The sequence below is a fragment of the Lepidochelys kempii genome, chromosome 3, assembly GCF_965140265.1.
Source record: "Lepidochelys kempii isolate rLepKem1 chromosome 3, rLepKem1.hap2, whole genome shotgun sequence".
Taxonomy (NCBI): domain Eukaryota; kingdom Metazoa; phylum Chordata; order Testudines; family Cheloniidae; genus Lepidochelys; species Lepidochelys kempii.
In genome coordinates, this window is record NC_133258.1 from 184,232,538 (window position 1) to 184,248,448 (window position 15,911).

Genomic DNA, 15,911 nt, shown 5'->3' on the forward strand with positions numbered 1-15,911 from the left:
TGCCCCAGCAGCAGCCAGTAAAGCTGGCCCAGGAGCTGCCTGATCTGCTTGGGCAGCCCCGGAGCCAGTCGCACCGGTGGCTGCAGAAGTCATGGAGGTGACAGGAAGTCATGGAATCCATGACTTCCATGACAGACATGCAACCTTAACTATAATACATTTATAAATGTGTTGGGATATAGCTATTCAAAGCCTGGGACCATCTGAATCTTTGTGAAATTGTCTCAACCAGGTGTTAAACTCCCACCAGTTTCTGACTGGGTACTCATTACTGAACTTATGCTAACTATTTGGAAGTTGCTATACCTTATTAGATACAACAGGAGTGGCTACATTGAGATCAACTTCTGTAAAGTGGCTCTGCACAACAAAATGAGAGAAGCGGTCTGAATAAGTGGTCTCTAATATGTTCAGTTCTCCCATTAACTGTTTAATTACATATATTTTATAATTAACCCTCCTTATAAATGTTTTGATTTCCCCCCTTAGGACTTAAATTGCAAAAAGCCCTATCTATAAAGTGAAGTTGTGATCTTATGGCCCCTCTACACTACAGATGGGATCATGTCCAGTGAATCGGTGTTTTGATGCACCCATCAGACATGGTTTCAGTTAATACAATTTAGCACAACCATAATCCAGTGGTGTTTGCCTGTCCACATGACCAAGATGCACAAAGTGTTTGCAACAGTATATTTTAGGAAAATCTGGTCAGCTATCCCATATCGCCTCAGATGTTGGCACCAGGCGATATAGGATTGTAGATGATTTTCAAGATCATTCCGAACCACACGGCACACAGGGTTCTGGAAATTTTGTACTAATCTAGATTCCACCAATAGTGCAGTGCCTATTTGGTTGTTCTCTGTTCCCTACAAAACACCACTGTATTCTACAACCTCAAATCTTTCTATCCTGTGGATATTTGGCATTGAGCATACCAATATTGTTTAAATGAGTTAACACAGGCTGGCCTGGCAAATTCCATGATGCCAGAATTTTCAAGAATTCCATTCACCCCTTGTATCAGGGAATTCAATGCAATAGCAAAGTGGGGACAGTGTGATGGAATGACCAGATTTCAGAGTAGCAGCCGTGTTAGTCTGTATTTGCAAAAAGAAAAGGAGTACTTGTGGCACCTTAGAGACTAACCAATTTATTTGAGCATAAGCTTTCGTGAGCTACAGCTCACTTCATCGGATGCATGCAGTGGAAAATACAGTGAGGAGATTTATATACACACAGAACATGAAAAAAATGGGTGTTTATCATGCACACTGTAAGGTGAGCGATCACTTAAGATGAGCTATTACCAGCAGAAGACTTCATGAAAAAACTCGTACAGATACAGACAGACATCATCTTCCTTTCCAAATGCAAACAGATGGACATCATACCAAAAGGACTGAAGGTAAAAAATCCATTACAATCTACATACCACACAGACTATGCTGACAGCTTGTGTCACATGCTCTCAAAGAAACTGCGGAACCACCTGATCAACATCCTCTACAGCAAACAGGGAAAGATTAAGAATGAGCTCTCAAAACTGGATACACTCATAAAAAAACAACCTTCCACACAAACTTGCTCATGGCTGGACTTTACTAAAACTAGACAAGCCATTTATAACACACACTTTGCTTCTCTACAAAAGAAAAAGGACACTAAATTATCCAAACTACTGCATGCCACAAGAAGCCGCAGCATTGGTTCCCTTAACCCACCCAGCAATATTGTTAATCTATCCAACTATACTCTTAGCCCAGCAGAAGAATCTGTCCTATCTCGGGGCCTCTCCTTCTGCCCCTCCAGCCCCACGAACATGATACAGTTCTGTATAGAATCCTATTTTCAACGTCTCCGACTCAAGGAATATTTCCAACACACCTCTGAACAACATACTAATCCACAGAGACCTTCCTACCAACACTACAAAAAGAAGGATTCTAGGTGGACTCCTCCTGAAGGTCGAGACAGCAGACTGGACTTCTACATAGAGTGCTTCTGCAGATGTGCACGGGCTGAAATTGTGAAAAAGCAACATCACTTGCCCCATAACCTCAGCTGTGCAGAACACAATGCCATCCACAGCCTCAGAAACAACTCTGACATCATAATCAACAAGGCTGACAAAGGAGGTGCTGTTGTCATCATGAATAGGTCGGAATATGAACAGGAGGCTGCTCGGCAGCTCTCCCACACCACTTTCTACAAGCCATTACCCTCTGATCCCACTGAGGGTTTCCAAAAGAAACTACAGCATTTGCTCAAGAAACTCCCTGAGAAAGCACAAGAACAAATCCGCAGACACACCCCTGGAACTCCGACCTGGGATATTCTATCTGCTACCCAAGATCCATAAACCTGGAAATCCTGGGCGCCCCATCATCTCAGGCATTGGCACCCTGACAGCAGGATTGTCTGGCTATGTAGACTCCCTCCTCAGGCCCTACGCTACCAGCACTCCCAGCCTATCTTCGAGACACCACTGACTTCCTGAGGAAACTACAATCCATCAGTGATAACATCGGTGATAACATCGGTGATCTTCCTGAAAACACCATCCTGGCCACTATGGATGTAGAAGCCTTCTACACCAACATTCCACACAAAGATGGACTACAAGCCATCAGGAACACTATCCCCGATAATGTCACGGCAAACCTGGTGGCTGAACTTTGTGACTTTGTCCTCACCCATAACTATTTCACATTTGGGGACAATGTATACCTTCAAATCAGCGGCACTGCTATGGGTAACCGCATGGCCCCACAGTATGCCAACATTTTTATGGCTGACTTAGAACAACGCTTCCTCAGTTCTCGTACCCTAATGCCCCTACTCTACTTGCGCTACATTGAGGACAACTTCATCATCTGGACCCATGGAAAAGAAGCCCTTGAGGAATTCCACCATGATTTCAACAATTTCCATCCCAACATCAACCTCAGCGTGGACCAGTCCACACAAGAGATCCACTTCCTGGATACTACGGTGCTAATAAGCGATGGTCACATAAACACCACTCTATACCGGAAACCTACTGACCGCTATTACTACCTACGTGCCTCCAGCTTTCACACAGACCACACCACACGATCCATTGTCTACAGCCAAGCTCTGCGATACAACCGCATTTGCTCCAACCCCTCAGACAGAGACAAACACCTACAAGATCTCTATCAAGCATTCTTACAACTACAATACCGACCTGCGGAAGTGAAGAAACAGACTGACAGAGCCAGAAGAGTACCCAGAAGTCACCTACTACAGGACAGGCCCAACAAAGAAAATAACAGAACGCCACTGGCCGTCACCTTGAGCCCCCAACTAAAACCTCTCCAACGCATCATCAAGGATCTACAACCTATCCTGAAGGACGACCCATCGCTCTCACAAATCTTGGCAGACAAGCTAGTCCTTGCCTACAGACAGCCCCCCAACATGAAGTAAATACTCACCAGCAACCACACACCACACAACAGAACCACTAACCCAGGAACCTATCCTTACAACAAAGCCCGTTGACAACTGTGTCCACATATCTATTCAGGGGACACCATCATAGGGCCTAATCACATCAGCCACGCTATCAGAGGCTCGTTCACCTGCACATCTACCAATGTGATATATGCCTTCATGTGCCAGCAATGCCCCCTGACTTGTACATTGGTCAAACCGGACAGTTTCTACGTAAAAGAATAAATGGACACAAATCAGACGTCAAGAATTATAACATTCATAAACCAGTTGGAGAACACTTCAATCTCTCTGGTCACTCAATTTCTGACCTAAAAGTGGCTATCCTTCAACAAAAAGACTTCAGAAACAGAATCCAACGAGAGACTGCTAAATTGGAATTAATTTGCAAATTGGATACAATTAACTTAGGCTTGAATAGAGACTGGGAGTGGTTGAGTCAATTCAAAAAGTAAAACTATTTCCCCTTGTTTATTCCTCCCCCTTCCCCCCTCTCCGTTCCTCAGACGTTCTTGTTAACTGCTGGAAACGGCCCACCTTGATTATCACTACAAAGGGTTTTCTCCCCACCACCACCACTCTCCTGCTGGTAATAGCTCATCTTAAGTGATCACTCTCCTTACAGTGTGCATGATAAACACCCATTTTTTCATGTTCTGTGTGTATATAAATCTCCTCAGTGTATTTTCCACTGAATGCATCCGATGAAGTGAGCTGTAGCTCACGAAAGCTTATGCTCAAATAAATTGGTTAGTCTCTGGAATGACCAGAGTGCTTCCTGTAACACATCATTCAATGCACCTGGGATGTACTCCCCCAAAGACAACCTAGGAACTAACAGGGCTGGCCAGCTCTGTTACAGATCTACTCCCATCTCCAAAGTCATATTAGAATGTGGTTCCACCTCAACAATCCTGCTACATTCCTGCTCGACAGTGGGGTTGTAACACTCCACACCTGCAATTAGGAACTGTGTGTCTGGAAATGAACCATGCATCAAGATAACCAAGAGAAAACCTGGTTACAAACTTGGTAAAATTTTATAGTGCATATAAATCCTTAGTCTAGTTCTTAGTGGGCAAGTGTATAGACGTCACCAAAACCAACAGACAAACAGTACTCTTAGGGCTGATATAGACTTAAAAGTTACATTGGCATAGCTATGTCTCTCAAGGATGTGAAAAATCCACACTCTGGGATGGGTGGGCAAACTTTTTGGCCTGAGGGCAACATCTGGGTATGGAAATTGTACTGTGGGCCATGAATGCTCATGAAATTGGGGGTTGGGGTGCAGGAGGGGGTGAGGGCTCTGGTTGAAGGGGCAGGCTCTGAGGAGGGGCCAGGGATGAGGAGTTTGGGGTGCTGGAGGGGGCTGTGGTCAGATCAGAGGGGTTCGGAATATGGGAGGGGGATCTGGGCTGGGGCAGAAGAGTTGGGGTGTTGGGGGAGTGGATGAGAGCTCCAGCTGGGGGTGCGGGCTCTGGGGTGGGGCTGGGGATGAGGAGTCTGGGGTGCAGGCGGGGGCTCCAGGCTGGGACTGAGGGGTTCAGCGGGCAGGAGGGGGATCAGGACTGGGGCAGGGGCACGGGAGGAGGTCAGGGATGCAGGTTCCGGGCGGCACTTACCTCAAACAGCTCCCGGAAGCAGCAGCATGTCCCCTCACTAGCTCCTATGCAGAGGTGCGGAGTCGGCCAGGCAGCTCTGTGCACTGCCCCGTCCACAGGTGCTGCCCCTGCAGCTCCCATTGGGCGCAGTTCCTGGCCAATGAGAGCTGCAGAGCCGGCGCTTGGGGCGGTGGCAGAGTGTGGAGCCCCCTGCTGCCCCTATATGTAGGAACCAGAGGGGGGACATGCCGCTGCTTCTGGGAGCCGTACGTCCAGCCCATCAAGCCTTTTAATCCGACCAGCAAGCCCCCGACCCCACTCCCCACCCTTGCTCTGAGAGATGTAGTTAAGCTGACCTAACCCCTGGTGTAGACAGCGCTAGGTCAATGGAAGAATTCTTCTGTCGATCAAGCTACCACCTTCTGGAGAGGTGGATTACCTACAGCGATGGAAGAACCCCACCCATCTCTGTAGTAAGTGTTGACACTGAAGTGCTACAGCTATGCTACTGTCGCATTTTAAGTGTAGCGTGGCAAGACACCTCCTTCGTCTCGTCAGACTTAGCACTTCTCCCTCTGGCAATGGTGGGCCTGGGGTAATCAACCCCACCCCAGGCAAGGTTTTGCCTTCCCCCTTCTGAGCTCCCTTGGTCATATTCTCAGGGTAGGCCTCAGGGTAGGCCTAAAGGTGATCCTTCACCAACCAAAAAGGAAAAAAAGTCTCATAAACCAAAAAAACCCAGGGGGGTACCTTACCCTGCCTCCCCACTGGTGCAGGGTGTCATCCTGTTGGTTGTCCTGGGGTGTAAGTCCTTCCCCCAACAGGCACTCAGGCTTCACTCTTTCCCCTATGGAAAGGAGCATAGCCTCTGACCCTAAGGCCTGGTCTACACTACGAGTTTATGTCGGATTTAGCAGCTTTAAATCGAATTAACCCTGCACCTGTCCACACAACGAAGCCATTTTTTTCAACATAAAGGGCTCTTAAAACCAATTTCTGTACTCCTCCCCAAAGAGGGGATTAGCGCTGAAATCGACGTTGCCATTGTACAGGAAAAGCCCCGGGAACTTTTGAATCTCATTTCCTGTTTGGCCAAGCGAGCTCATCAGCACAGGTGACCATGCAGTCCCAGAACTGAAAAAAAGCTCCAGCATAGACCGAACGGGAGGTACTGGATCTGATCGCTGTATGGGGAGAGGAATCCGTGCTATCAGAACTACGTTCCAAAATACGAAATGCCAAAACATTTCAAAAAATCTCCGAGGCCATGCGGGACAGAGGCTACAGCAGGGACGCAACACAGTGCAGCATGAAACTTAAGGAGCTCAGACAAGCGTACCAGAAAACCAAAGAATCAAACGGACGCTCCGAGACAGAGCCCTAGACATGCCGCTTCTACGCTGAGCTGCATGCAATTCTAGGGGGGGGCTGCCACCACTACCCCACCCCTGTCCGTGGACTCCGATGATGGGGTACTCTCCGCCATGCCTGAGGATTTTGTGGACGGGGAAGATGAGGAGGCGGAAGACGAGCTTGAGGAGAGCACACAGCACACTGTTCTCCCTGACAGCCAAGATCTTTTTTTCACCCTGACTGAAATACCCTCCCAACCCAACTAAGCCAGAGAAGGGAGCTCTGGTGCGTGTACCTTTGTAAATATAATACATGTAATAAAAGCAAGTGTTTTTTAATGATTAAGTAGCCCTGAGGACTTGGGATGCATTCATGGACAGTACAGCTACAGGAAAAGTCTGTTAACATGTCTGGGGATGGAGCGGAAATCCTCCAGGGACATCTCAATGAAGCTCTCCTGGAGGTACTCTAAAAGCCTTTGCAGAAGGTTTCTGGAAGAAGAGCAGCCTTATTCCATCCTCCATGGTAGGACACTTTACCATGCCATGCTAGTAGCAAGTAATTGGGTATCACTGCATGACAAAGCCTGGCAGCGTATGGTCCCGGTGAATGCTAGCATTCAAGCAACATCTGTTCTTTATCTCTCTGTGTTATCCTCAGGAGAGTGATATCGTTCATGGTAACCTGGTTGAAATAGAGGAATTTAATTAAGGGGACATTCAGAGGCGGCCGTTCCTACCGGGCTGTTTGCCTGTGGGCTGAAAAGAAATCCTCCCCGCGGTTAGCCAAGCAGTGGGCGGGAGAAGGGGTGGCATTGGCGCTGAGCTGTTTGCTTTTGGCTAGCAGGGATCTTCCCTGATACCAGCCACGCAGTCGGGTGAGGGGTAAAGCAATCATCCCAGAGAATTGGATGGGGGGGGTGTTAGTTTGGTTTCTGCTGCTGCACGTTAACAGGAAAACCGCAGCACTAAATGGCCAACTCAACGTGATTTGCTTGGTATGGGAGAGGAGGGCGCTGATGTTATGAAGGTTGCAGAAGCCAAAAGACTACGGCTAACCATGGCCGCCTGCAAGCCGAATTCTGCTGCCCGGCACTGCGTGTGTGATCTCTAAACACCAATGCCGCAGGCACTCAATATAAGATACAAAATGCGATCTTGTACCAAAATCACATGTCCTATGTAATGTGAATAGTGTTGTTCACCATGAAAGAATATAGCCATTGTTCTGTAAAATGTATCTTTTTAAATACTTCACTCCCTTTTTTTTTCCTCCAGCAGCTGCAAATGTTTCAAGTCTCCCTCCTCCGTCCCAAAGGCTATCTCAGATAAGGCGGCAAAAAAAATGCACGCACGATGAAATGTTCTCTGAGCTCATGCAGTCATCCGGCACTGACAGAGCTCAGCAGAATGTGTGGAGGGACACAATAGCAGAGTACAGGGAAGTGGCCGATGAACGTGAGGAGAGGTGGTGGCAGGAAGATCAGAGGGGGCATGATGCAACACTGGGGCTACTGCAGGATCAAACGGACATGCTCCGGCGTCTGTTGGAGGTTCATGAACGGCAGCAGGATCACAGACTGCCGCTGCAGCCCCTGTTTAACCGCCCTCCCTCCTCCCCAAGTTCCATAGCCCCCTCACCCAGACACCCAAGAATGCGGGGGGGGGCGGGAATTAAGGCTCCGGGCTCTCCACCCCAGTGGACAGAAGGCTGTCATTCAATAAGTTTTGAAGTGGCCTTTTCCTTCCCTCCTACCCTCCTCCCACACCCCACCCAGGCTACCTTGTGAGTTATCTCCCTATTTTTATAATCAATTAATAAAGAATACATGGTTTTTAAACAACAGTGACTTTATTTCCTTTGCAAGCAAGCTGTGATTGAAGGGCGGAGGGCGGGTGGCTTACAGCGAATTTAGAGGCAACCAAAGGGGCGGGTTTTCCTCAAGGAGAAACAAATAGAAGTGTCACACAGTACACTGCCAAGGCATGAAACTGGTTTTCAAAGCTTCTCTGATGCATCGCACTTCCTGCTGTGCTCTTCTAACCGCCCTGGTGTCTGGCTGCGCGTATTCAGAGCCAGGCGATTTGCCTCAACCTCCCACCCCGCCATAAACGTCTCCCCCTTACTCTCACAGAGATTGTGGAGCACACAGCAAGCAGCAATAACAATGGGAATATTGATTTCGCTGAGGTCTAAACAACTCAGTAAACTGCGCCAGCGACCCTTTAAATGTCCAAATGCACACTCTACCACCATTCTGCACTTGCTCAGCCTATAGTTGAACAGCTCCTTACTACTGTCCAGGGTGCCTATGCACGACTTCAAGAGCCAGGGCATTAAGGGGTAGGCTTGGTCCCCAGGGATAACTATCGGCATTTCAACATCCACAACAGTTATTTTCTGGTCTGGGAAGTAAATCCCTTTCTGCAGCCGTTTAAACAGACCAGAGTTCCTGAAGACGCGAGCATCATGAACCTTTCCAGGCCACCCCACATTGATGTTGGTGAAACGTCCCTTCCGATCCACCACTGATTGATAAGTACCCCTTGCGGTTTATGTACTGGCTGCCCTGGTGGTCTGGTCCCAAGGTAGGGATATGGGTTCCGTCTATAGCCCCACACAGTTAGGGAATCCCATTGCAGCAAAGCCATCTACTATGACCTGCACATTTCCCAGAGTCACCTTTGATAGCAGCAGTTCAATGATTGAGTTGGCTACTTGGATCACAGCAACCCCCAAAGTAAATTTGCCCACTCCAAATTGATTACCGACTGACCGTTAGCTGTCTGGCATTGCAAGCTTCCACAGGGTTGTTGCCACTCGTTTGTGAACTGTGAGGGCTGCTCTCATCTTGGTATTCTTGCGCTTCAGGGCAGGGGAAAGCAAGTCACAAAGTTCCATGAAAGTGCCCTTACGCATGCAAAAGTTTCGGAGCCACTGGGAATCATCCCAAACTTGCAACACTATGCGGTCCCACCACTCTGTGCTTGTTTCCCTGGCCCAGAATCGGTGTTCCACGGTATGAGCCTGCCCCAGTAACACCATGATCTCCAAATTGCCAGGGACCGCGGTTTTAGAGAAATCTATGTTCATGTCCTCATCACCATGCTGCCGTCACCTCCTCGCCTGGTTTTTCAGGTGCTGGTTCTGCATAAACTGCACGATGATGCGCGAGGTGTTTACAATGGTCATAACTGCTGCGGTGAGCTGAACTGGCTCCATGCTTGCCGTGCTATGGCATCTGCGCGGGCAATCCAGGGAAAAGGGCGCGAAATGATTTTCTGCTGTTGCTTTCACAGAGGGAGGGAGGGAGGGCTGACTGACGATATTTACCCATAACCACCTGCGACAAATTTTTGGCCCCATCAGGCATTGGGAGCTCAACCCAGAATTCCAATGGGCAGCGGGGACTACAGGAACTGTGGGAACTGCACCGCTCGGAATGTCGACACTTGCCACGGTACTGTCACGGTACACTGCCAAATTAATGTGCTTAGTGTGGATGCATGCACTCAACTTTATACAGTCTGTTCCCAAAAATCGACTTCTGTAAAATCGGAGTACTTTCGTAGTGTAGACATGGCCTAGAACAGCTTCTTTCCCTGCTGCACTAGCTTGGCAGCCGTTTTTCTGTCTCTCTTCTCCCTTTCTCTCACCAGAGGAGGAGGGTTTTTAAATGCTTCAGGCAGCCCTTAATTGGATTCAGTTGTCCCTAATTGACCTTTGGTAACCGCTTCTCAGTTAGTAGGGAAGAGGGCCTTTAACATTCTGGGACTAATATATCTGCCTTTTAGCACCCTCTTGAACCCATACAACCTGACTTTCACAGTAGACAACATAGCTTTACTGAAAATCTCAAAGATGCCATGGATTTAATCATTATGGAGACTAAAACTCACTCCTAGCACAGCCATTTCTTACAGTTTCTGCAATGAGACAAATTCAGCATGATTCATATTGCATCAACAACTGATGATGTATCAAAATGTCATCATACCGTGAACCCACGCTGCCACATGACGTTTTCCAGATCCTGTAAGAAAGATTATTGTAGCCATCATTGTTTCACAAGCAGATGCAGGATCATAAAAGATAGAAGTGATCCTCGGAAACTGAAATAAATGAACGTTAGACCTTAAAGATCTACTGCATAAAAGTACAAGTCACATGCAAGAACAGGGCTATCGATTAGTCGCAGTTAACTCACGTGATTAACTCAAAAAAATTAACTGTGATTAATCACAGTTTTAATTGCACTGTTAAACAATAGAATACCAATTAAAATTTATTTTAAATATTTTTTTCTCTACATTTTCAAATATATTCATTTCAATTACAACACAGAATACAAAGTGTACAGTGCTCACTTTAAATTATTTTTATTGCAAATATTTGCACTGTTAAAATGAACAAAATAAATAGTAATTTTTAATTAATCTGTTGTGAAAATGCAATTTACAAATGTAGACTTTTTTTGCTACATAACTGCACTCAAAAATAAAACAATGTAAAACTTTAGCACCTACAAGTCCACTCAGTCCTACTTCTTGTTCAGCCAATTGCTAAGACAAACATTTAGGGGAGATAATGCTGCTCGCTTCTTATTTACGTCACCTGAAAGTGAGAATAGACATTCGCATGGCACTTTTGTAGCTAGCATTGCAAGGTAGTTACGTGCCAGATATGCTTAATAGTCATATGCCCCTTCATGCTTCGGCCACCATTCCAGAGGACATGCTTCTGTGATGATGACGCTCGTTAAAAAAATAATGCATTAATTAAATTTGTGACTGAACTCCTTGGGGGGAAAACTATATGTCTCCCGCTCTGTATTACCCACATTCTTCCATATATTTCATGTTTTAGCAGTCTCGAAGATGTCCCAGCACGTTTGTTTGAAGAACATTTTCACTGCAGATTTGACAAAATGCAAAGAAGGTACCAATGTGAGATTTCTAAAGACAGAGACAGCACTCGACCCAAGGTTTAAGAATCTGAAGTGCCTTCCAAAATCTGAGAGGGATGAGGTGTGGAGCATGCTTTCAGAAGTCTTAGAAGAGCAACACTCCGATGTGGAAACTACAGAACCCAAACCACGAAAAGAGAAAATCAACCTTCTCCTGGTGGCATCTGACTCAGATGATGAAAATGAATATGTATCAGTCTGCACTGCTTTGAATCGTTATCAAGCAGAACCCATCATCAGCATTGGTGCCTGTCCTCTGGAATGATAGCTGAAGCATGAAGGGACGTATAAATCTTTAGCGCATCTGGCACATAAATATCTTGCAATGCTGGTGTGACGGGTTGGACCCCACCCCCTTCTGGGATGCCATCTGATATACTGGGATTTCACTGAGCCTCTCCTGCTCAAGCAGCCTAGGTTCCCACTCCCTGCTTTGCTGAATTAAGGTCTCTGACCTCTTGCAGCACACACATATAGGTAGAGCCACACGCCGTTGCAGACACAGACTGAAATCAGCTCTGTGTGAGAGGACTCCCCCAGCACTCATGTGCACACCCCTTTTGGGAGATAACCCCAAAATAATACTGTCTTGCACTGTATAGAAAATCTACACAGCGCAAGCTCATAGAAATCCACCCTCTTCCTCAATGTGAAGAGAGATGTGCACGACTTCTTGCCCCCCCCCGAGTTAGAAATAACATAAACTGAGTTTAATAATAAACAAAATAAGTGTATTAACTACAAAGGGTAGATTTTAAGTGGTTAAAGGGATAGCAAACAGAACAAAGCAGATTACCTTAGTAAATAAACAAAAGCCACAAACTGATCTTAACACACTAGATAGGTAGGATACAAATTAGCAAATTCTCACTCTGAGTGACAAACAGGCTGGCAGATTCTTAAGGCATAAATTGCCTTGGCTTTCCCAGGTTTTCTTACACAGGCTAAAAATCCTTCCAGTCTGGGACCATCACTTCCAACAGTTCCGTCTTTGTTCCTCAGGTGTTTTCAAGTATGTTGTTGTAGGAAGAGTGAGGTCCTTCATGTTGTCATTGTCCCTCTTTTATATCTTCCCCCCACTTGCTGAAAAGTTTCTTTGCTGTGACCTTGGTCAAACAGTTCCTACTGTGTAGAGCTATCTCTGAGAGGTTTCTATTGCACACAATTCCTGGGGTAATCCTTAAGCTTGTGTGCATTTTTTCAATAAGCCTCATCCAACATAGCACATTTGAAATCATAGAATATCAGGGTTGAAAGGGCTCAGGAGGTCATCTAGTTCAACCCCCTGCTCAAAGCAGAACCAACCCCTAAATGGCCCCCTCAAGGATTGAACTCACAACCCTGGATTTAGCAGGCCAATGCTCAAACCACTGAGCTATCCCTCGTCCCCACAGAGACATGGTCAGTATTCCCAGCTTCAGATACAAAAATGATGCATGCATACAATTTGGATAAACACATTCAGTAAATCATAACCTTTCCAATGATACCTTACATGATTCATCTTGCATAAAGTACATCTCAGTTATGTTATATCCATATCATAAGCGTATTTCCATAAAGAATATGGAGCGTAATGTCACAGCTGGCTACAACAGTGCCCTGCGAACACCTGTTCTCACTTTCAGGTGACATTGTAAACAAGAAACCAGCAGCATTATCTCCTGCAAATGTAGACAAACTTGTTTGTCTGAGCAATTGGCTGAACAAGAAGTAGGACTGAGTGAATTTGCAGGCTCTAAAATTTTACATTGATTTATTTTTGAATGCAGTTTTTTGTACATAATTCTACATTTGTTAAGTTCAACTTTCATGATAAAGAGATTGCACTACAGTTCTTGTATTAGCTGAATTAAAATACTATTTCTTTTGTTTCTTTTTTACAATGCAAATATTATTCAGTGTTGTAACTGAAATCAACATATTTGAAAATGTAGAAAACATCCAAAAATATTTAAATAAATGGTACTTTATTATTAACAGCATGATTATTTTTTTAATCGCTTGACAGCCCTACTGAAAACAAAACAGAATGCTACACAACCCAATCTCACCAGTTAAATGTGAAAAACTAAGGCAGACTTTTACCAAATATAGAATTATTCCTCTAGAGATGGAAAATGGAAGACAAAATGAAGCATGAAAAGAAATGAAAATCTGTGTAACCAATGCAACAGAGGAGAAACTGAAGACGACATATTTTCCATTCCAATGTCCAAAATATTGGAGAGTTTAAGAAAGTCATTTCCTCCAATTATCAGAAATTATAAAAGACTCTCCATTAAAAAAAAGCAGTGAAGAAAAATTGTGTGTGACCATAACAGAAAAGAAAAATAAAGTAGATATACCATTACATTATATAGCAACCTGCCACCAAATAAGGAACAGACTATAATATCAAAGGGTCACAGACGATATATCCCCAAATTGGATCCTTGGCAGATCCTTAGTGTGTCATAGAATCACAGAATATCAGGGTTGGAAGGGACCTCAGGAGGTCATCTAGTCCAACCCCCTGCTGTCACTATTTCAGGATCTCCATTCAACAACTGAAGCTCTCTTTGCATTGTAAAAATACTTCCCAGCAGAGACCCAATATAACCCAAATTAGGAGAGAGAGTCAGATTTCCCTTTTGAAAGCACCAGAAACTAGAAACTTTCAAAGTAGTTTCATAGTAAATTCTAGAAATCTGAGATTTTTTTTTTAAGTAGCTTTGTGACAGCTTTCCAAAAGTTCCAACAGAAACCCTCTCCCTAAAGGGCAAGAACAGTGAATTCACTCCATCCTCTACTTTAAGAAGACGGCTAGGAAATGGCACCAGTACTGAGAGAATTCTGGGAGTTGGAAATCAGGGCAATTATGGAAGAAAAGGTCAAAGAAGGCTTTCAAGATGTCCCAGAAGCCACTGCTCCAGGAAGCTGTGCTGGTTTTGCTGTGTCACGGGTACTCAGAAGGCAGTAGTACAGTGTAAGTATGGACATGGGCCAAAACTGCAACTAAAACATCTTTACAGTATGGACACACTGCAACACTGGTACCTAAAGTGGCTTTACTCCACTGGTTCAGTCTTCACTGTTAGTCTCACAGGCTTTTCCTCAGACTAAATCTACTTGCTGCTGCAATACTTCTAGCACAAGGTACAAGAGACTGAATCAAACATAGGTCTGGTCTATACCTAAAACTTAGGTTGACCTAGGCCTGGTCCACACTATGGCATTAGATCAACATTTGCTGCATTAGGTTGAATATATAATCTACATGTCTACACTACCGAGCCCTTTCCGCCAACCTAAAGGGCTTGTAAAATCAACACCCATACTCTACCTCGGCAAGAGAAGTAGTGCTAGAGTCGACCTTCCCGGGTCGAATTAGGGGTAGTATAGACACAACGCTGTGTAATTTGATGGGTTTGGCTTCCAGGAGGTGTCCCAGAGTGCTCCAATATGACTGCTTTGGACAGCACTTTCAACTCCACTGCACTTCAGCCAGGTACACAGGAAAAGCCTCGGGAACTTTTGAATTTCATTTCCTGTTTGATCAGCGTGGAGAGCTCACCACCACAGCTGACCATCACTGCCCAGGGCCACAAATGCGGTCCAGCATGGAGCATACAGGAGACACTAGATCTGATTGATGTGTGAGAGAAGAGTCTGTGCAGGCAGAGCTCCGAAGCAGCAGAAGAAATGCTGACATCTATGCCAAAATCGCCCAGGGCATGGGGGACAAAGGCTATACCAGGGACATACAGCAGTGCCATGTGAAAATAAAAGAGCTCAGGCAAGCATACCAGAAGACAAGGGAGGCGAATAGTCACTCTGGTTCTGAGCCACAGACATGCCGCTTCCATGAGCAGCTGCATGCAATTCTAGGAGGGGACCCCACCAGTACCCCAACACTCTCCATGGATACCTCCCAGGGGCCCCAGGCGGCCACGGGCAACAACGAGGAGGACATTGTTGATGAGGAGGAGAAGGAGAGGGAGAATGCGCAGCAAGCGGAGGAGCCATTCTCCCCGACAGTCAGGACCTTTTCCTAACTCTGGAGCCAATCCCCTCCCAGGACCTACTGTTGCAGGAGAGTGATGGCGGGGAAAGCACCTCTGGTGAGTGCACACTTGTAATCATACGACAGAGGTTAAATGCAATTGTGGTTAATGTTTAATTGGAACTAAACAATTGGAATACAGTGGCAGCCAGTACAGCCACGCAAAGGGTGTTCCCGGAAAAGCCTGTTTATGTCCCAAGAGTTTCCACACCAAAAAATGTCCTCGGGTGTGCCCTCACACTGCCTATCCTTTCTTGTGTGCTTACCATGCCTGCCCGCAAACCTAAATCTGCTGCCCAGCGCTCTGCCATGTGTTGTACCTTACTGGTAGACGCTTCTTTTAAAAGACAAAATGTGGCCGTGTACCTCAGGGAATGTATTTACTGCTGTGAGGTGTTTCATTCATTGCAAGAGTTAATCTTGTGTTTTCAACGATGTATGTTTTCCCTTGCAGCTGCAA

At 45.7% G+C, this 15,911-nt stretch overlaps 1 protein-coding gene across 16 annotated transcripts in view; it reads right to left on the reverse strand.

The window, feature by feature from the left end:
• Window positions 1-15,911, reverse strand: part of FOXN2 (forkhead box N2) — a 134,365-nt gene that overhangs the window by 74,128 nt on the left and 44,326 nt on the right. For 8 of the 16 annotated variants that reach the window (XM_073339250.1, XM_073339239.1, XM_073339240.1 and 5 more), the window contains exon 3: window positions 10,438-10,552. The exons of 6 other annotated variants lie outside the window; for them this stretch is intronic. The gene's annotated coding sequence lies outside the window, so the exon portion shown is untranslated. Of the gene's footprint in view, window positions 1-306; window positions 380-9,216; window positions 10,386-10,437; window positions 10,553-15,911 lie in introns of those variants that run through there. 2 more of the 16 variants (XM_073339248.1, XM_073339244.1) reach the window with 2 other exon arrangements.